The sequence below is a fragment of the Taudactylus pleione genome, unplaced genomic scaffold (assembly GCF_031769625.1).
Source record: "Taudactylus pleione unplaced genomic scaffold, aTauple2 ptg000592l, whole genome shotgun sequence".
Taxonomy (NCBI): Eukaryota; Metazoa; Chordata; class Amphibia; order Anura; family Myobatrachidae; genus Taudactylus; species Taudactylus pleione.
Genome location: NW_028284994.1, coordinates 1,645,342 through 1,668,606, shown reverse-complemented (window position 1 = coordinate 1,668,606; position 23,265 = coordinate 1,645,342). Strand labels below are relative to the sequence as shown.

At 40.3% G+C, this 23,265-nt stretch overlaps 1 pseudogene; it reads left to right on the top strand.

The window, feature by feature from the left end:
* Positions 1–802: 802 nt before the first annotated feature.
* Positions 803–921, top strand: LOC148481197 (5S ribosomal RNA; annotated as a pseudogene).
* The last annotated feature ends 22,344 nt before the right edge of the window (positions 922–23,265 follow it).

Here is a 23,265-nt window from a genome sequence, read left to right as displayed (position 1 = left end):
AGAAACAGCAAGAACCACGGACAGAATAAATCTCCTTACATATAGGGACAAGAAAACTGAAGAACCATCATGTCAGAGATTCATTACTCAATATAGTGACCAACATATACTCTTAGAGAAAATTGTTCAAAAACATTGGCATTTACTCATGAGAGACGACTCTCTACAGGGATTAATTCCGAATTAACCTCAGTTTACATACAGAAAAGCAAAGAGTATAAAACAAGAACTGGTAAAGAATCACTTTCCGCTAGAAAAAGAAAAAACTCTTAAAGAAGGAACCTGGTTAGGAGAAAGAAATGCAGGATTTTATCACTGTAATAGATGCATGGCATGCAAAACAATAAAACATAAAAGTATTGCCCCAACAATGGAAATAACCTCGAATTCAACCGGAGACACTTTTAAAATCAAAGACCCAATGACTTGCAATACAAAGGGCGTAATATACTTAATCTCCTGTCCTTGCAGCCTACAATATGTGGGCCGAACAGCTAGAAAATTAAGCTTACGGATAGGTGAACATATAAGAAACATTAAACATAAACTAGATACACAAAGGGTATCTGATCACTTTGGCAAGATACATAATGGAGATCCAAGTGTCCTCACCTTCACGGCAATTAAGAAAGTGAAAACTACATGGAGAGGTGGAAATTATTTGAAACTAATGTCCCAAGAAGAAACCCGCTGGATTTATAAAATGAAAACCCTTACACCAAGAGGTCTTAACATAGATTTCGAATTATCAGAATTCCTGAAGTACTGAATCCCCAAGAGGAAGATTGGGACTGTAGATGATACCTACATACATACCACCCTGGATATGCCCAACTACTTCCGAACTTGGAAGCTAAGCAGGGTTGGGCCAGATTAGTAATGAGGAGGGAGACCACTCATGAATATCTGGTTATGTAGACACATCAAAATATGCAGCACCCTTTCTCCACAATATGGGGCATGAAGCCAGGAATGAAGACCAACTCGATAATATCCAGACAAATCCAGATATTGTATCTATATACACTCTCCAATCGGAATCTTTTATTTATTTTATTTTATTTTATTTAATTATTTAACTTTTATACAATATAATTCCAGAATGAGGAAGCTAGAATGAATCATTCTCTTTCAGATATCTAATATCAATATGCCAATGAATTCTTTCATTTATCTACTTCACCCATGCATGTAGTTAGTTAACACAGAGGTTACCTGCCTAATTGCAATTTGTCAAGACTATTAGACTGATAGACGTTCATTAATACATTATGTTCATTTATGCACCTCTTTCATGTATGTATCTGCCTAAATTTTAGCTTTAATCATCAAAGATTTTAATAACCAACGTAGTAAGGAAACTCATGTCATCTATTCCATAAATGAACGCCACTACAATTGGGATCTGGCAGGAGGACTAAATACTTAAAGAAGATCTAAGTACTTAATGATCAGTCAATTATACGTCTGCATAAAAGGCTTCCCCCACCATCAACCATCTACACAGCCCTGAAAAAGCCCACACAAACACAAGCGGGTGAAACGCGTTGGCCACGCCCCCCCTCTCAACTTGGTTCACAGACTCCTGTCTCCAGTTTTCCAGTGAGGATCAGCGCGCACGCTCACCGCCGGCAAACACCCGCCAAGCGAGACAGCACATCCTAGAGACGCTAGCGGAGGACAGAAGGAGAAGCCAGGAGATCGGGCGGCATTCACAGCACTACAGCCACACGTTAGTGTGGTGAGTATTTACCTAAGAACTGTTTGGAAACAAGGTAGGAAAAACGCTATCCACCTGTACCCATCTGACACTTTGTATTCAAGACAGGAGTTGCAAAACAAGGACTCAGAACTTCTTTGTAACTTTTTTTGCTACAAACACCATCTCCCCAGCTGACAAGCTGTTGTTGTGCATAACATATCTGCGATCCATCAAGGACTTATCCTTTGCACACTGGAGACTGTAACACCCATTAGCATTTTAATATATTATGTGATTGTATTTTATTTTATATTTTATACTTTATATTCTATTTTTTGTCACACTGTGTCTAGATTAAAAACAATTTTATCACACTTACTGCACACTGAGTCATTAAACTCCCAGCTGCGCTGTTATTTAGACACAATAACTATTACCATATATCGCCAATTTCCAGTGACAAAGGGAACTGTCACCTGTGTCTATAGCTGCAACAGGGAACTTCTACATTATTATTATAAAAATCCCTAGGAACGCACAACATCACCATACCAAAACCCAATGATCAGTTTAAAATGACATCGCAGCGACTCCATCTTGCGAATGGCCGCAAGACTCCATTTTAGAAATGAGATCGCAAGACGCCATTTTGCGAATGGCCGCCTAAATGCCATTTTAGGTAAACTCACAGTATAGTACATGTGGCGATATTTATATTAGCACAATGCGATCGCTTCTTTCATCATTTTTCATATACACAATAATACTCACAAGAGCGCTATTAGCGAATGCATAAGACTTTGGATGAAACCGCTGTAAAATTAGCTTTATGCGCACGCATCTGCCCCAAGTTAACTAGCGTCCTTATATCAAACTCTAAATACCCACACATCTCATTTTCACTCATATGGTTCAATAAGCATCAAAATGTATGATTCAAGTTGGTTTAGTTAGTTTAAACGCTGAGAAATAAAGGAATTTGGTAACTAAGGTATTATACATGATAAGCAAGTTGTGTTTGGTCTTGTTCTGATGCGTACGCTTTTTACAGTATTCCGGTGTTATCGGTGGAGAGATCGCATCATGCAAACTCAAGTTATGGATCGCAGAACTTACAAGCAATAAAATGATTAACTGTTGGAATGTACAGAAGGCGTTACTAGAAAGATTCCCCTGCTGTTAGAGGCAGGGAGAGTCTATTTGAACCAGCCTGTTAAATGTGCTGTAACATATGCTTCTCCTCTGGGAACCAATGACATCAGCAAGAAACTTCCCCATTGTCCTGTTTTAGTCTGAGGGGGATAAATATGTGTGCCTGAATACTGGATTTTTAGTCCATGCTGAATGCTGTATGAACTAAGGGTCTCTATTCTGATGCCTATGTCTGTGTCCAGAGGCGCAGCGTATGTATACTGTACTTGGGTCTGTATTATTTCCTTTTATGCCTAAATTGTGTATGTATCAATTGCGTGTAACTGACTGAACTTTTACCTGAATAATACTTGTGCTTTGGAACCACAGATTCCACTCCTGTCTTTATTTGTGGTTAGACTGTGTACGCAAATTAGCGTTATTCTTAGAGGTTTATAGGAAGGATTTTAGAAGGTATAGGCAGGGGTATATAGAGGTTCTGATCCAGTTTCATTAGTTGGGGGCTCGTAAAGAAGTCACTTACCTGCTCACACGGTACATATGGTCATCGATATTTCAGCAAAGGGTGGAGTGGCCACATGCAGGGTTTGCCTGCAATCGCTTTGTGCTGAAAGATCGCTATCCATCTCCATGTGAATTAAGGAAGCTGACTAGAATCCAGGGACAAGAGAGGAAAAAGTTTGATTTCCTCTGTTGATAGAACCTTGCATTTAGAGGGGTGCCGCAGTACTGCGTTCGCGGCTAAAAATGCATTTTTGCGTATGCAGTTAAAAAGTAATTATATGGTTGTGTGGTAGTCGCATTAGTGTGTATGCGGATGGTTGCACAATAGCGTATATGCACTTCCGGTTCTGCTGCCACGTGTTTGAACAAAGCCATTGAGGTTTACATTTTTTTCTATTACCAATATCTGGATTAAACGTGTATTTTTCTGCGCAGGAAAAAAAGTGTGTAACAGTGAATACTTGTTGAACAAAATTAAGGGTATCATATGATCATTTAGGGCTAGGTGCAAGGGTTAGCCTAGTCGCTCGGTAAGTAGCTTTACCGTTCTATACACAGTAGCAGGTGTACATGTTGTCTTTGTTGTATAGAGGTGCATGAGAGTAGCCGACATATAAACTCTCATAGGTTTGGAAGTTGCCTTACTAAAACTTATCTGGGTGTGGAAGTTGCCTGTTTCAAATCTTGTCTAGGTGTGAAAGTTGCCTTACTAAATCTTATCCAGGTGTGTGGGCGCCGCCGACTTAAATCGTCCACAGGTAGGTGAAAGTATCTTGATTGTCTTTCACCAGTTTAAATTTTTATTGAAAAGTGTAGGAGTTGTCTCAGAATGGGAGCCACGCAAACAGTAGAGATGTTAGGCAATGATGTGCTGCTAATGGAGGCACCGATTGGATCAGCCCATCGTATTATGCATACTAAGTACGGTACTTATGCAATAAGGTATTGTGATTTATGGTTTAATATGATGAGGAAGAGTGTTAGACCGTTTCCCAGAATTGGTAGTTTTGACAAAAATGTGTTAGACAATGTCCAGGATAACATCAGTATGGTGCGATCCCGAGAGAAAAAGATTAAGTATTTTGAATGTTTAAAACTATGGCAGCATGAAGGGGATGCGTGGCTTAAAAATGTGCAAACGACGCAAACTAGCATTGCGAACGCATCGCCAGAAAATACATCCACGACGCTGAGTTGCAATACGGGCAAGCCGCAAATTGGCACGCATGTGCGGAAAGGTAGCGTCGTGGAGAGTATTGCCAGCAGTTCACACTCACCTCCCCCACCTTATGTGGATGGAGGTGCAAGTACAGTTACCAAAAATACCCATAAAAATGTAACAAGCAATTTGTACCCCCTCTTAAGCAACCATAAAGAAAATGTTTATGATGTAGATGATGAGCCTATTGTTATGTCTGCCATTTCCCATGCTGTGCAAATGATAGATGCTGCATCACCACAATCATGGGTGGAGCCGCCATCTCCATCGGTAACAGCAAGGGAAGTGTTAACACACTCTGCACCCATTGAGGAAGTTGTTGATACCATATGTAGCAGCAGCAGATTAAACCCCCAGCCAGGTAACCCGGTCAGAGGTAGCAATGCTGGCGGTCTGCATCCTATTCGGACAATAACTGTTCTGAATGGAAATGCGGATGCAAACGGTGTAGTGCCCACGAGGGAAGTAGTAATGCATTGTCCATGGACTAGAGCAGAACTAAAATCCATCATAAATGATTTCCCTGATCCCAAAAAGGAATTAGCTAAATGTCAAAGATTTTTGAGAAATTTGGGTAGTTCTCATGAGCCCACTAATAAAGATTGGTGTGTGGTGTTAAGGGCCTGTATACCACGCAATACCGATGTGACAAAATTTATCACGGATTGTGTATTGGATGGTGATGTTCCCTTAACAGACCAAGTAAACCAAGGTAACATTTCCCGCATTGTGACTCAATTGGGTGTATATTTTCCAGTAGTAGTTAACTGGAACAAAATCTTCACAATCAAACAAAAGGAGAGTGAAACTGCAGAAGACTATTGCGACCGGGCTCTGCAGGCTATCACCCAGTACACTGGGATAGAAGATATTAAAGATAGCATTCACCATAGGGGAATGATAGTCATGATATTGATGGATGGTTTAAAAGAGAATTTAAAAACTCGGGTTCAGACCTCACAGCCTGGCTGGAGGGGACTTATAATAGATGACCTCATAGAGTCTGCCATAGAACATGACAAAAACATCTCAAAAGAGAGGGAGACCCAGAGCGAAAAATTAATGGCTGTCAGTATACAAGCTCTGGAGGGAATGATGGTAACATCACAGCCAACAGACACGCTTGCACTTGCACACACACACATATCAGAACAAGTATGTGCTCTCACTAACCCCACTCAACAACAAATACAAATCTATCCCACTAACCCAATGCAACCACAGGTCCCAGGATATCCACCTACTTCTTGACCCCACACTACCCTTACCCTCCCTATCCTTACCCATATCCACCACCTTTACCCTCTGCTCAAACTTCACAACAACACATGCTTTCACCTGAATCACGGACATGTTTTAATTGTAAACAAACAGGACACTTAAGTAGAAACTGTACAGTTAAGAGTATGGACCCCACATCAAGGGAAACCTGGATACCCCCATAAGGGATATGCACAGAGACCAGCAAATGTTCAGCAAGCACCAGCTTCAATTGTAGCCATAAATGCTATATTGGAGAATGGTAGCCAATGCTAGGGGTCTACAGATAGTCAGGTTAACGAGAAGTACTATGGAAGAACCGGTCTTGATGGTTGATGTAGCTGGTCCTGAATATCCTTTTCTTGTAGACACAGGGGTGACCAAGTCAGTGATGAAATCTCCCATTAATTTACAGGTGACCAACAAGACAATACCAACAATGGGTGTGACAGGTAAAGTGGAACGTTATCCTTTAACAAAGTCGACAGAGGTTAGTATTGGGCTGTTGCATAGCAGACATTCTTTTCTACTGGCTGCCGCAGCTCCTACTAACCTGCTGGGCAGAGACTTGTTATGTAAAATGGGATGTGTTATATATTGCACCCCTGATGGTGTATATTTAGATATCCCAGAGAGAATGGTATATGAGGTGCAGGATATGTTAGACACTCCTCAAAGGATAATGTATCACTCTACAGTTTTAAAAGAAAATCCATCACAAGTAGATGAAATGTTGTCCCAAATTCCAGATTCCCTTTGGACAAAAGATGGACAGGACACTGGATTAATGGCAAATGTAAGCCCAGTAATGGTAAACTTAAAAAACGGTAGGCAAGCTCGAAAAATTCCCCAGTACCCACTAAAACAGGAAGCAGAACTAGGGGTGTTTCCAATAATTGAGCGATTATTGCAACAGGGAATCTTAGTTCGTACAGCTAGTGTAGCCAACGGTCCCATCTTTCCAGTAAAAAAGAGTGGTGGGAGGGGTTATAGGCTGGTGCAAGACCTTAGAGGTGTTAATAAGGTAGTAGAGAGCCAATTCCTTGTAGTGCCAAATCCAGCTGTCATCCTGATGCAGATCCCACCAAATGCAACCCATTTCACTGTCATTGACCTCTGTTCTGTTTACTGCTAGACCTGACATACATGACACACCTTTAGAGAATGTGGATGTAACTTTCTATACGGATGGGAGTTGTCATAGACAAACAGACACAGGTGAAGTATGTACAGGTTATGCTGTTGTAAATGACACAGACATCATGGAAGCTAAACCTCTCGGTCCTCCTCACTCAGCCCAGGTGGCAGAGTTAGTAGCACTGACTAGAGCATGTGAACTGGCAGCAGGCAAATCTGCTAACATTTACACTGACTCGAGGTATGCGTATGGGGTGGTGCACGATTTTGGGGCTCTATGGTGTCTGAGAAATTTTATGACAGCAGGCACACCAGTTGCACATTCCCAACACATAAAACATCTTTTAGAAGCAATCCAACTGCCCAAAGCAGTGGCATTAATTAAATGCAAAGCCCACACATGTGAGGATAACCCGGAGTCACTGGGCAACAACAGAGCTGATGAAGCTGCAAAATGGGCAGCAGGGTTAAAAAAGTCTTCTCCAATTGAAACAATTATGTAATTCCAAACCATTGATATGCTGAAATTAATTGAGATGCAAAGTTTGTGTTCAATTCAGGAAAAATCCATTTGGAAGTCCAAGGGATGTGGGCCAGAGTCCTCTGGGCTCTGGAGGGACGGACATGGTAAGCCAGTAGCCCCCAAGGCATATTACCCCAGCCTGGCTGAGGCAGCACACGGTCTAACTCACCTAGGTAAACAGGGTATGTGCAAGTTGGTGAGGGCATACTGGTGTGCTCCAGGTTTTTCTTCACAAGCAGAGAAGATGGCAATGTCCTGTCTGACCTGCTTGAGAAAGAACATAGGGAAAGCAATCCCTACCGAACCGTCCCACATTCCAGCGACTGATGGACCTTTCCAGGTGATACAAATTGATTTCTTCCAGTAACCACCCTGCAGGAACCTTAAGTATGTATTAGTGTGCACAGACGTATTTTCCAACTGGGTTGAGGTCTACCCAGCAGCCACTAATACTGCTGCGTTGACTGCCAAGAAAATAGTCCAGGATTTTGTATGCAGGTACGGTGTCCCTAAGATCATCGAGAGTGACAGGGGTACCCATTTCACAGGTGATGTGTTCCAAAATATGTGTAAGCTGATGGGTATTAATAGCCAACTTCATACTCCCTACCGACCGCAAGCCAGTGCCAAGGTGGAGAGAATGAACGGGACTATTAAAAATAAATTAAGTAAAATTATGGCAGAGACTGGACTAGGATGGCTAGAAGCGTTACCTTTGGTCCTACATAGCATAAGGACGACTCCTAGACCTCCGCTGAATCTGTCCCCATTTGAAATACCATTCGGCAGACAACCTCATTTGAGGAAGACTTGAAGGGTAACAACGAGGTAACTGTAAAGTATCTTATATCAATGAGTAGGCAGTTAAAGCAACAGCAGCAGAAACTGAAATTGTTGTCTAATGATATGCCTGAAACTAACTGTCATGATGTTGAACCAGGAGAATATGTAATGATCAGACATTTCTTGAGTTCAGGTTGTTTGACTGATCGGTGGGAAGGTCCATACCAGGTGCTGCTGATGAGTACTACATCTTTGAAGGTGGCCGAGAGAGATACCTGGGTCCATTCCACTCACTGCAAAAAGGTCAATCAACCGGTGGAGAAACAAGGCGGAGACAAGGCTGATAGTGTGGACCTGTCACTCACGAGCTTGTTCCGGGAAGATTGAAAAGGTCGTAGTGAGATACCTGAACTGAGAGAAATTTTGCAGGACTTGTTGTTAAAATGGACGGGCCTGCTATGTTCATTCTCATATTCTCTTTTAGAGTATTCACCATCCTGGTCAGTTCAGGAATAACCAGTGTCTGTGATGGAGGACCGATTGAGGAAACAGGAGCTGATGGCAGTGCTGATAGACTGGAGAAAGGAGGAGTGCAATGCCAATCAGGGGAGTGTCTGACCAATCTTACTACTGTTATTGTTAAGAGAGCTGTCATTCCCGATACTCGGGGAAGGTGTGGAGGTTTATTGTCTGAAGATTCCTGTATTTGTGAGTTTTGTGGGTCCCTAGTTGATTAGAACTGTATCTAACAGTGCCAACCTAAATATAACCTGTACTGGGGAAGGTATCCTTTAGAGGATTATCATAGCATGGTAGGCAAAGTATTAAATCAAACTGATTGCTGGGTATGTTCACATGTGCCACAGGGTTAGCATAATGTAGGGTTCGTGCCATTTCCACTGAATATCACGGAAATTTTAGAATTGCAAGAAGGGAAAACATTGGATGGAAAATTCCTCTCATCCAAACCACCTCATTTCAAACTCTATCAATTCCAAGTAGATAGATCACTTTTGTGTTTAAACATAACCAACCCCAATAAACCCGGAGGTTGGGAAGTGACGGGGAATAATCAGACGATGACCTTCTCACAAAGAGCTGATAATGGTTCCATAAACTATGATCTGTTACGCTCAATTAAATCAAGTGGGAAACATTTTAGGTACGAGTATACATTGAGTTCCACCAAAGAAATGATTGGTAAAGTACCAGATGGTTATTGTGCTAAAATAATACAACCAGAAACTTGCATATACCAGATGGAAGAGCCTGAGATAGGATTGTTTGCAAGAGAAATGTGTTTTATGATAATGATGCATACCATTCCTTATGTTCTCCCTGATAATGTATATTTTATATGTGGAAGAAAAGCATACAAATGGCTCTCCTCGAGTTCTGAAGGTTTATGTTACCAGGGAAGAGTAGTCCCAGAAGTTATGACCCTCACACATGTTGAAATGCTGGGAATACATAAAAACACACCATCACCATATCTTCACACACAATATGAACACAGAGGAAAGAGAAATATGATACCTGGTGATATGCATAAAGCCGCTCAGTTAATCAGTGAGACAACTGGCTTCCAAGTTTTAGTCGCCCTGGATCCCACCAGGATTGCTAGGGGTACATTACATTTTAGATATATCCAGGAACTTGCTAAATTAATAGATAATATCACCGAGATGTACGATGACACATTCAGGTACACAGGGAGAGAATTGCAAGTGTACAAGAAAGAACTAGTGCAACACAGGCTAGTGTTGAATTATTTAACTGCTGTTACTGGAGGGTATTGCGTAACATTAGCCACCCAATTTGGAGTAAAATGTTGCACTTATGTCACCAATGATACCAGCGACCCTAAGGAGGAGATGGACCAGAAGATGGATGAGATTCTGCAGCTAATGTGGGAATTTATTAAGACCCATAACGCATCAGTGGCTGAAGCAAGGGAAAAGATCGAAGGATGAGTGTCATGGCTGAACCCAGTGAAATGGTTCTCAGGTCTAGGGGAATGGGTCCAGGAAGTGATCGCCAACATAGGCAAATTCTTGATCCTTATACTGATTGTCATCATAGTAATTGGCATATGCGTCCGGTGTGTTCCTATTGTGTTGAAGTGTGGAAAATGTAAAAACAGAGTGAAACGAAAGAATGAAACTATGATGGTGGTCAGAAATGATAATATGTATACCGAGGTAGATACAGAACTGCATTACAACCCTGAGCTAGGAAGTGCCATCATTTAAATGTATAATATTTAGACATGCATAGAAGATATTATTGAAATGTTATTTATAGAACACCACAGACAATGTAAAGTCTCAAATTCCCCTTTAAGACTGCTGGTATAAGACTGGTGCATTCCCACACCTGTCACATGATCTTCCAAGATCCGCGGTGTGCGTATAATAGTAGTTTTATGTCCCCACGAAGAGACACATTATTGATGGATTAAGAACCACCTTGTGCCATCCCAGAATAACACTAAATAATATGTAAATGTAAGCCTAAATTAAATTTAAATAGTAGATTGTGATAGCATGTTGTTTACTGTCAAAGGGTGGACTGTCGAAGCTGAATAATTGGCTGAGACAAGTTCAGTTTAAAATGACATTGCAGCGACGCCATCTTGCGAATGGCCGCAAGACTCCATTTTAGAAATGAGATCGCAAGACGCCATTTTGCGAATGGCCGCAAAATGTCATGTGGTACATGTATAGTACAGTATAGTACATGTGGCGATATTTATATTAGCACTATGCGATCGCTTCTTTCATCATTTTTCATACACACAATAATACTCACAAGAGCGCTATTAACTAGTCACATATTAGCGAATGCATAAGACTTTGGTTGAAACCGCTGTAAAATTAGCTTTATGCGAACGCATCTGCCCCAAGTTAACTAGCATCCTTATATTAAACCCTAAATACTCACACATCTCATATTCACTCATAAGGTTCAATAAGCATCAACATGTATGATTCAAGTTGGTTTAGTTAGTTTAAACGCTGAGAAATAAAGGTATTTGGTAACTAAGTTATTATACATGATAAGCAAGTTGTGTTTGGTCTTGTTCTGATGCGTACGCTTTTTACAGCATTCCGATGTTATCGGTGGAGAGATTGCATCATGCAAACTCAAGTTATGGATCGCAGAACTTACAAGCAACAAAATGTTTAACTGTTGGAATGTACAGAATGCATTACTAGAAAGATTCCCCTGCTGTTAGAGGCAGGGAGAGTCTATTTGAACCAGCCTGTTAAATGTGCTGTAACATATGCTTCTCCTCTGGGAAAGAATGACATCAGCAAGAAACTTCCCCATTGTCCTGTTTTAGTCTGAGGGGGATAAATATGTGTGCCCGTATACTGGTTTTTTAGTCCATGCAGAATGCTGTATGAACTAAGGGTCTCTATTCTGATGCCTATCTCTGTGTCCAGAGGCGCAGCGTATGTATACTGTACTTGGGTCTGTATTATTTCCTTTTACGCCTAAATTGTGTATGTATCAATTGCGTGTAACTGACTGAACTTTTACCTGAATAATACTTGTGCTTTGGAACCACATATTCCACTCCTGTCTTTATTTGTGGTCAGACTGCGTACGCAAATTAGCGTTATTCTTAGAGGTTTATAGGAAGGATTTTAGAAGGTATAGGAAGGGGTATATAGAGGTTCTGATCCAGTTTCGTTACCGATAAAAAACGTTATAACTTGCAACTCAAAAAATTTTATCTATGCATTGTAATGCAATTGTGGATTGTTATATATAGGGAAAACTTCATGAAATATGAAAATACGTTTATCAGAACTGAATCTGTATGTAACACTGACAGATGGGATCCAGAATCCCAATGCCTGGATCCTGACAGGGTTAACATACTGACACTTGGTGGTTGGTATGTTAACCCTCTCCCTTCGCTAACCCTCACCCTCCCTCCCTGGTGCCTGAACCTAACCTCCCCACTAGTGCCTAATCCTAACCTCCTCCTCCCCGCACCCTAAACCTAACCCAAGCCCTTAGTGCCTAACCCTCCGCCTTCTGCCTAATCCTAACCCCTAAACCTAACCTTCCCCCCCTACTTACCTTTGGCATCCTGGCCGTCAGGAACCTGGCATTGGTATTCTGACCAGCATCAGTATTATGATGCCAGGATTGTTGGCGTTGGCATCCCCACCGCCAGGTTGTCGAACACATACCATCAGAACACATATACAGTATATCATACAATAAGGGTTGGAAACACATACCATCAGAACACATATACAGTATATCATACAATAAGGGTTGGAAACACATACTTTTTCATCCCATTTTATACTCAAGCACAATTGTAATCACTATAACTTGAAATCTTTTTGGGGTATTTAGACAACAAACCATTCCTTGTGATGTAAAAATGTTGAAATTAAACTCGCAGAAGCAGAGATGTGTTGGAGTTACAAGTTGAAGACTTTAATACCAATAGGCCTTAACTGTGAATTTCAAAATTAAATGTTTGTTATGATTTTATTCTATTTTATAATATGTTTAAATTGTATTTTCTTTTAAATAGTTTTTTCCCCTGTTTAATAGATATGATACTATGAATTTATTTTGTTTTGTTGTTATACACTTTAGATAGACACTATGCATGGATTTTACTCTGAGCACTTTAGTTCTGAATATATTTATGAATTATTTCTGCTTTGATTTTAATGCATATGTGTATTTCTTTTTTGCTTTTTATATGGACACTATGGGGTTAATTTACTAAAGTGAGAGTTTTTAGAAGTGATTTTTAGAAGAGATGTTGCCCATAGCAACCAATCAGATTCTACTTGACATTTAAATAGCACCTTCTAGAAGATAACAGCTAGAATCAAGTTTTGTTTAGAGTACTTCCAGTGAAAGTGGATGGATGGCAAAGGAAGGTCTGATTCTGCCACTTCCGACCAATAGGGGAAAAAATCACACAGCTGGGGAGAGTTATTGAATTTGTTTGGGTATAAATATGTGTACTTGAAAGAAGGGTCACCAAGCTTCTGACCCAGGTCCAAAACGCATTAAGCTGGTGACATAATGACTTGAGGGAACCACAGCAATCACTTACCTGGATCCCAAAGAGGAGTTGGAGGACAAAGATCAGGAACTTTGGAAAATTCTTTCTTCCTTACATGACCTGGGAGAATAACCATGTGTGTGTGGCCATCCGATGATTCAACTTTATGGTGCTACAGTATATGCTTGTTATATGATTTTAAGATGGGAGTGAGATGTATAAATAAATCTTTCTGTTTGGTGCCTGACAATATTGCACTACATGTTCTTGGTTTTCTGTTTATATTTGAGAAAGAAAACACAAAACTAATTTTGGATACAAGATTGAAAATAAGAAAAATCTACCAGAGTAAGGGGTAAATTTACTGTCGAGTTTGTGCGAGATTCAACTCGCCGAGAACGCGCTCGAGTTTTTCCAACTGATTACGTTAATTTACTAAGATGCAAGTTTTGTCTTTTCTAATTTTTCGATGGTGAATGTATTCGAATTTTTTTGTTAAAAACTCACACGAGCCCAAACTCGTGTGCAAATGTCCCTTGTTTTTAAATACTCGTGCGAGTCAAAATACAGTACTTGGGCAAACAGAAGTGAGTTTGTAAAACTTGCATGAGAATGCATGTATTTTCAACACAAAGTACTCTGAATGGTTGAATCAGTCACATGTCAAATACACACTGGGCAAGCATATAAAACTCCCCAAACAGACACACCTTTGAAGGTTTTGGAAGAAGTTTGCAGAGGGACAGTGAGGAGTGTGTCTAGTGGTGTTGGTGATTTGGTAGCATTTGTATTTGATTGGTAATTGGTGTGTGGCAGTTTTTTGTGGTTATTTGTTGCCTTGTAAGTTATCTGTTTGCCTTGCTTTTCAGACTCTATTGTGTTTTTTTGGGGGTCCTGTCAGTGTTTTGTGAGTGTGTGTGTTTGTGAGTGGTGTGTGTGACTGCAGTAGGAGAGGAGGTTTGTGTTTGTTTATTTTTTCTTTTTTTGTGTTCTGTATCTGTGTAGGGAGGTATTTTGGATTATGTCCAGGGCAGAGGATTGGCATGGAGGTGGAGGTGTTTGCTGCTCAAGCAGGCAGAGTTAGTAGCTCAGGCAGCAGTGAGGAGGGGACGAGGCAGAGGGGCAAGACCTAGACAGAGCACAATGTGAAGTTTATTTGAGAGGAAAACATGGCCCTAGCTCAGGAGGTCATGAAACATCACCACCTGCTGTTTGGCCTTACAGCTGCAAGCACATCTGCCCGTCACAAGAATGCCATCTGGGCATCAATGGAGAGTGCAGTAAATGCAGAGGGTACCACTTTCCACACTCTGGATAACATTAAAAAATGCTTTTCTGACATAAAATGTGTCAAAGAAAAGATGACGACTGAGGCCCAGGCAGCCAGAGAAAGTGGTGGAGAATCACCCTACCAGCAGACTACCTTGACTACGAGGAAGTCATTAAACCCATGATATCACCAGAGGTGGTCAGAAGTCTGAATGTCCAGGATACCGATGTCCCCAGGTGCAGTGGTAAGTTTGTTGTGTTGTTAAAATGTTCATAAGTTTTTTTGGTGTGTTTTGGTGGGATTTTTGGGACTGTTTTACATTTCCATTTTGTGTTTTGTGACTAATCAGTTTGTCAACTTGTTTCTTTTCCTGTTTTTTTTTTTTTTTGGATTGAGTAACAGTCTTTTTTTTTCAAAGTATGTCATTGTTGTTTTTATTTAGAATTTTAATTCCCCAGTGGAAATGAGTCATATTATTGTGGAGAGGAGCATCTTAAGAGTGGAGGGGGGCCTGTGTGCACTCCCCATGCGAGGCCCCCTCCTCTCTCCTCGGTGGCCGGCAGCCGACTGATGTGGCTAGCCAGCCACCAGAGCCTTAGTAGACTCTGGGCACTAGAGTGTGCCCTGAGTCTACTGCGCATGCGCTGAACTCTGGGAAAATGGCTGCAGCAGCCATTTTCCAGTGTTCTGAGCAGCGCTGACACCCGATGCTAGACCTTGGACAGGTAAGTTTAAAATAATATGGGTACAGTGTGTGTGGTGCGGGGCCACCGGGTCCAGGGGGCCCATGTGCCCAGCACACACTGCACCCATTATAGATACACCACTGAGGCCAAGGGTGGTTAATATGCATTCCTTAAGCTGTTGTGAAACTACATATACCAGTATGGCATGCTACAGTGTTGGCATGCCCTCATATGTTATCTGTTGTAGACCATGCTGGGATGTGTAATCCCACAGCTGCTTGGGATGGGTTTTTTATCTTTTTTTTGGGGGGGTTTGTTTGTCGTAATGTTTAATGTGCTTTATTTCCAACATCTTTGTTTTGTTTTGGGGTTTTTTTGGTATTTTTAGAAGAAAATGTAGACCCAGCTTGCTATGTTTGTTTTTTTCAAAGGTAAACACATGAACTAAGTGTTAAAATGCAAAGCACACTATACTTTATTTTACACTTCACATCCCACTATGATTTGTACTTGTTTTGTTATTTCTACATTTTAAAGTAGGTGTTTCACATGGAGCAATTTTTAGAAAGATCACCTACCTGCTCAATTATTACTCAGGGCCTGATTCAGACCCTCTCGCAAGCGCTGAGTGCTTGCAAGTGGGTCGATGGTGCCCTAGTGCGCGGGGTAGCCGTCATTATGGGTTTCGCACCAAAGGGGGCGTGCTGTCGATGGTGAGTGACAGCATGCCCCCTTAGGTGGGTGTGCTGGGGGCATGGCTGCCAGACAGGCCCCACTCTGATAGAGCCAAAATCACTCTGATAGAGCCAAAATCCCACTGATAGAGCTAAAATCACTCCAGGGCTTGCGGTCACCGAGACCCTACCGCGACCATCGCGACCATCATCATGGACGCTCACGTAAGCTGTGGGTGGTATCACACAGCTATGCTAGCATCCAAAAGGCCGGACGGAAAAAAAAAAAACACGCCCTGATTCAGAGCGGCCGCTTGTTCAGAGCGTCCGGCTCTGAATCAGGCCCTCAGATCTTAGTTTTTGTGCTCTATAGACTATTGTTAAGGTTATGTGCTTGTGGTGTGTATATTATTGTGTATGCTACTTAAATCATGTGGAAAATTTAAATGTTTGCCAACATATATTAAAGTGTAAAACATACATATTTTAACCACACTCAACAATACTAATGTACATTTCCAACATAAAATCATGTTTTATTTTCTTGCTTCAAAAAAATGTGCTTAAACGTACAGTTTGTTGTACAAATTTCCCGTGTGAGTTAAAAACTCGAATCTTGGTAAATTTGGGAGTTGTATTACTTTCTATGGGAAGTACTTGCGAGTTTTGATGATGGTGTATTTTGTAGAGTTTTGTAAACTCATGCAAGTTTTTATGTCTGTTTAGTGCGAGTTCAGTTGTGTTTGTCCTTAGAAAATTTGCGAGGTGGAAAAATAGGCTAAACTTGCGTGAGAATGCAAACTCACGCAAATTCGATTCTTAGTAAATTTACCCCTAAGAGTCTTACCTATGGACATTGACAGGAAGTACCGTTTGGCATATTATTCACTGGTACAGCCTATGCAGCCTGAGCTCTCATAGTGTGCATGGCTGTTAGCAATATCTGAGTGAGGTCATGGCTTGTGCAAATGTGCATATCGGACAGTTGTTACTCGATGTTACTGATTATTTATCAATATTTCTAAAGTATAAGGATGTGAGTAAGGGGAAGTGGGTATCCTTATGTTAGGCTGCAATCACAATGTGAATGCATGCATTTGCATATCACCACTGATATGCACACAACTGCATTGCGTGCATATTATCAGAATAGCAATCCTTGCTGAATCAGACCATGAGTCCATTAACACCCCTTTAGATCTGTGTTGCATAACTCAGTTGCATTCTAAATTTGACTCTACATCCAATAATGTCTCTATTAAAACTTTCTCATGCTTACTGGATGATTCTATGACTACATTTTCTCAAGCAGAATCACACATACTCTACAATTTATCCAGGGTTGAAAGACAAGTTCTTAAGGCACTTAGTAAGGATAAGAGTATAACCATCCGCCCAGCAGATAAAGGTGGAGGCATTTCTCTTCAAGACATTTCCATATATAACGAATAAATTTGCTCACAATTAACAGATTCACAAGTTTACCGGAATTTATATAGCAACCCATTGGGTCATTTTGAAACCGAAAGGAAATCAAATAATACATGATTGTGTCAAAAATAATCTATTGCCACAGAAGGTTGCTGATGCTTTATTTAAAAAATTCCCAATAACTCTGGTTTTATACGTGATATCTAAACCATACCTAAAATTCATAAGGATGTTGTTAACCCACTGAGCTGTCCCACAATCTCCGCCCATGTTTCATTATACCAACTGATTTCTCAATGTTTGGATATAAAATTACAGCCACATGTATCTAAAAGACTCACTTATATAAAGGACACTACTGCATTCTTGAATCTTTTAAGGGGTGATATGGACTTCAGAGTATATACCATAATGTGTGTCAAGGACATAAAAAGTCTTTATACATGTATCCCAAATGATTTGGGATTACTTGCCATGAAGATCTTTCTGTCCACTATCAGTAGTGATTTTGATATTGACAATACTTTGTTTTTGAAACTACTTGAACTTTTACTCACCCACAATTATTTTTTATTGATGGGGAGTATTATTTCCTAGTTTCTGGAAAGATATATATATATATATATATATATATATATATATATATTCCATGTCTCCTGCTCAATAGAGCCAGAATAAGCTGCACTCATCCGGACTTGGTAAAAAAGTAAAGGTTTTTAATCCAGCGTGAACCGTTTCAAGGACTCAACGGCCTTTTTCTCAAGGTGTGCATAACAAACAAGACTACAGTGCTTACCTTTAAACAAATGAACCACGAATGAAAATCGACAGTCCGACAGCGCGCCTCCATGCGGTGGGTGTCGCCCCCCAAGTGACGTCATCAGATGGCGTCATGTGAGAGGACAAGAGACAGAATAGAAGCTGTCTCTTGGGAACAGATCAATACAATGTAATAGTGTGGGCGGGTCCAACCGCACACGGAGCAGCGCTGTGGGAAACATAAACAAACAATTACTGAAGTGAAACGATGACATGTAAAAAGAGGCATTAGCTTACCACTGCTCAATGAAAGTGCAATATGACTACACATATTGGCAGCATGAAAAACTATGCATGGATGGTCCTATGACATATACATATATATATATATATATATATATATACAAACAAGAACTTATAACAGGACTACTGTGTTATACTGAACACTCACATCATATGCTAATGAATGTAAGTCATATATAAGATCACATAAGGAATTGCCATAACGATCTCAATAACATTAATATAGATATGGATAAATATTAAAAGAAATAGAAAGATAAGGTGAAGGCAACAAAACTTATTCTGAAAAACATTTTTTAAACACATGATGCCCAAGAGATCTTCTCATTCAGGCCTTGCGGATGTACTGTGTCCAATAGGATAATCCATTTAGTTTCCAAATGTAACAGAACTTTAGCACGGTCACCCTCTAATTTTAAAGGAGCCACATGATCGATAATCTTGTATCGTAAGCTTGTAAGTGGGTGGCCAGCAGTTTTGAAATGGTGAGCCACTGTAGCTAATAAGCAGGGAAGTATTGGATAATGTTCCCAGTTCTTTGTCCGTTCGGACAATTGGCCAGAGTGCTTTAGCAGCTTTGGAGACCACTGGGCTGCTTAGAGTAAATTCTGTCACAAATGGAATACTATCCTGCATGCTGGATTTGGGTGTAGGATGTAGTAATTGGTATCTGGTCATTTTTAATACTTCCTGCTTGTTTTTTAAAAGATATTTTTTATTGTATCCCCTGGCCAGGAATATGTGTATAATTTTATCCAATTCTATCTCCACCTGTGCAGGAATATTGGTGATGCGGGCAACCCTCATAATTTGAGATTTAGCTGAGCCATTTTTAAGTGCTGGCGGATGGAAGCTATTAGAAACCAGGAGGGTATTTCTATCCATATCTTTTGAGTATACAGAGGTGACCATGTTACCATGAGACACAGTGATGCGAACATCAAGGAAATGCACTGACGTAGGGCTATAATTGAAGGTGAATTTAATCGGAGTGTTGTCATGGTTTATCCCATCGATCACGGCAATCAGCTGTTCCTCAGAACCGCTCCAGATCAAGAATAGATCATCTATATACCGTGTGTATGTAAATATCATGTGGCTCCTTTAAAATTAGGGGGTGACCGTGCTAAAGTTCTGTTACGTTTGGAAACTAAATGGATTATCCTATTGGACACAGTACATCCACGCGGCCTGAATGAGAAGATCTCTTGGGCATCATGTGTTTAAAAAATAAATTTCAAAATAAGTTTTGTTGCCTTCACCTTATCTTTCTATTTCTTTTAATATTTATCCATATCTATATTAATGTTATTGAGATCGTTATGGCAATTCCTTATGTGATCTTATATACGACTTACATTCATTAGCATATGATGTGAGTGTTCAGTATAACACAGTAGTCCTGTTATAAGTTCTTGTATGTATATATATTTGTCATAGGACCATCCATGCATAATTTTTCATGCTGCCAATATGTGTAGTCATATTGCACTTACTTTGAGCAGTGGTAAGCTAATGCCTCTTTTTACATGTCATCGTTTCACTTCAGTTATTGTTTGTTTATGTTTCCCACAGCGCTGCTCCATGTGCGGTTGGACCCGCCCACACTATTACATTGTATAGATCTGTTCCCATGGAGACAGCTTCTATTCTGTCTCTTGTCCTCTCACATGACGCCGTCTGATGACGGCACTTGGGGGGCGACACCCGCCGCACGGAGGCGCGCTGTCGGACTGTCGATTTTCATTCGTGGTTCATTTGTTTAAAGGTAAGCACTGTAGTCTTGTTTGTTATGCACACCTTGAGAAAAAGGCCGTTGAGGCCTTAAATGGTTTACGCTGGATTAAAAACCTTTACTTTTCTACCAAGTCCGGATGAGTGCAGCTTATTCTGGCTCCATTGAGCAGGAGACATGGAATATACAATATTATAGCTGGCACCACGGCATGTCACATTTACAGTGAGTGCCTGTCTACATGCATCTATATATATATATATATATATATATAGATGCATGTAGACAGGCACTCATTATATAAACATCATGCCGTGGTGCCAGCTATAGTATTATATAATTCATGTCTCCTGCTCAAAAAAGCAGGAATAAGCGGCACTCATCCGGACTTAACAACGAAGTAAAAGTGTTTATTCCAGCGTAAACCGACGTTTCAAGGCCTGAACGTCGAGAAAAACCTTGAGACTTTGAGAAAAAGGCCGTTCAGGCCTTGAAACGTCGGTTTACGCTGGAATAAACACTTTTACTTCGTTGTTAAGTCCGGATGAGTGCCGCTTATTCCTGCTTTTTTGAGCAGGAGACATGAATTATATATATATATATATATATATATATAAGTAGGTGTAGCGGTGGCACTCACAGGACTTTCACCGGGAAGCACTCAGAAATCTGAGTCAAAATAAGTCTATTATAATTCGGCCAGCGGACAAAGGTGGAGGGATTGTATTACAAGATACTCTGACTTACTGTAGTGAAATCCAAAGAAAACTGGGGGATACTAATGTGCATAAATAATTAACTCAGGACCTGACATCTATATATAAAGCAGAGTTGGATAACATCCTTCAGTCCGCAGTAAACTGCAATATAATTACTGATAAAACCATGAAAGCTCTCTCCCAGGATCATCCAGTGGTCCCCCTTCTTTACACTTTGCCGAAGGTACACAAAAACCTTGCCTCCCCCCCGGGTAGACCAATTATTTCGGCTCAAAAATCATTGTTTAATCCGATATCGGTATATCTTGATTACTTCCTCCAACCTTTAATACAGTCTGAATCCAGTTTGCTGAAAGATACAACATCCTTTATTAAGAGCCTTCAACAGCTAACCAATGTGCCAGCATCTGTTATTTGTGTACCATAGATGTGGTAAATTTATATACGAACATCCCACATTAAGAAGGCTTGATGGCTGTGTCTGAATACCTGTCTTCCAATGTCAATTATGCTGGTCCACAGGTATCTTTTTTCATAGAACTCCTGAAACTAACATTAAGTAGAAATTACTTCTATTTTGATGGGAAATATTTTCTCCAGCTACAAGGTTGCAGTATGGGTTCTAATGTATCCCCGTCATTGGTGAATATTTTTATGCTGAAAATTGACAAACAATTATTTTTTGATAATCTATCTTTTTCTGAGCACTTACAATTATTTTTTCGCTATATAGATGATATTTTTGTGATCTGGAGAGGTACAAGTGAGGAATTTGTGACAGCAATGAACTATATCAATACTATGCATGATACCATCAAATTTACCTTTGACAGCAATCCTCATAAGATCAATTTTCTGGATGTGGATGTTATTTGGAATGGGACATCATTAGAAACTAGTTTGTACACTAAGCCCACGGACAGAAACACCCTCCTACATGCTGCAAGTCATCACCCTATTGCACTTAAAAAAGGTTTGCCTTTTTCACAGTTTTTGCGTATCCGACGAATAGCCAGTAATGACGCTGATGCTGAACAGCAAATTGATCATATGCTCCACAAGTTCCATAACAGAGGGTATGTACTGAAAGAACTTCTTAAATCTAAAGAGAAGGCCTTGAGAATGACAAGAGAGGAATGTTTACAGAGGTCTCCTAAACAACAACGGCCTAAAAATATTATTTTTGTCAACACCTACAATTCGGCCAGCAATGACATTAACCATTCCGTCAATAAGTACTGGCCATTGGTTACCAGTGACCCTAATTTACTATGTTTGAAGGATTTAAGTCCTATGCAAGGCTATCGTAGAGGTCCTAACCTTAGAGACTGTTTGGTAAGAAATGACATTACAGGATTCACTACTCCTTATGCTAAGAACTTCCTCACAAAAAAACCTGGGTGTTATAGGTGCCTTGGATGTGTTACCTGTCAGTATATAGAGACAGGACACTACATTTCTCATCCATACTCAGGCCGCAAAATATTTATAAAACATGTACTCACGTGTACGAGCTCTTTCGTCATTTATGTCATAAAGTGTCCTTGTGGATTCTATTTTGTGGGCAAAACAATCTGCCAATTTCGTGAAAGAGTAGCCAAACATCGATCAGCAATCAGATTGGCCCTGAGTGGACGTGACTCAGATAAACCAGCGGCACATCACTTTAAAGAACTGCATCATTCTTTGGCGACACTAACTTATAAGATTGTGGACCACATTCCTTTATCTCCGAGGGGAGGTGACAGAGAGAAATCCCTCCTTCAACTAGAAGCAAGATGGATCCACAGGCTAAATAATGTGGCTCCATATGGCTTGAATGAAAACCTACATCTTTCTTGTTTTCTTTAGTTAAATGTGTTAATGGATTTGAGATAGTCCACATCTATAGTGTTTTGATTTTTTCATAATAGGTTTTTCTTCGAATACCCCTGGAGGTTTTGTTCTAACATTGTTTCTGTTAGAGTTACATGTTCTTTGGCTTCCGTTGATTGTACTTGTGCACGACTTATGTATAATGGGGTTTTCATTATACCTCTGTAATTATTGCCCTGAGTATAATAGATACAGAGGGCATTTTTTATATATATAATGGGAGGAGTATTCCTGACACTAATGGTGTTTCTGTATTGTATGTATATATAAGCTGTTTTCTACACAGTCTCTGAAATTATTGACTGTGTTTACTGGTTGTTGTATATCTGTCTTTGTTGGCTGTGTGTGTCTATGTTTTGTACAGTGGTTTTATTCAAGCTTATTGTTGTTTACTATTGTTGGCCATATCACCATGGTAACTCATGGCTACCCGGTGATGGATGACGCCGCGCGCTCTGTCCATGTGACGCCGCGTGATGGATG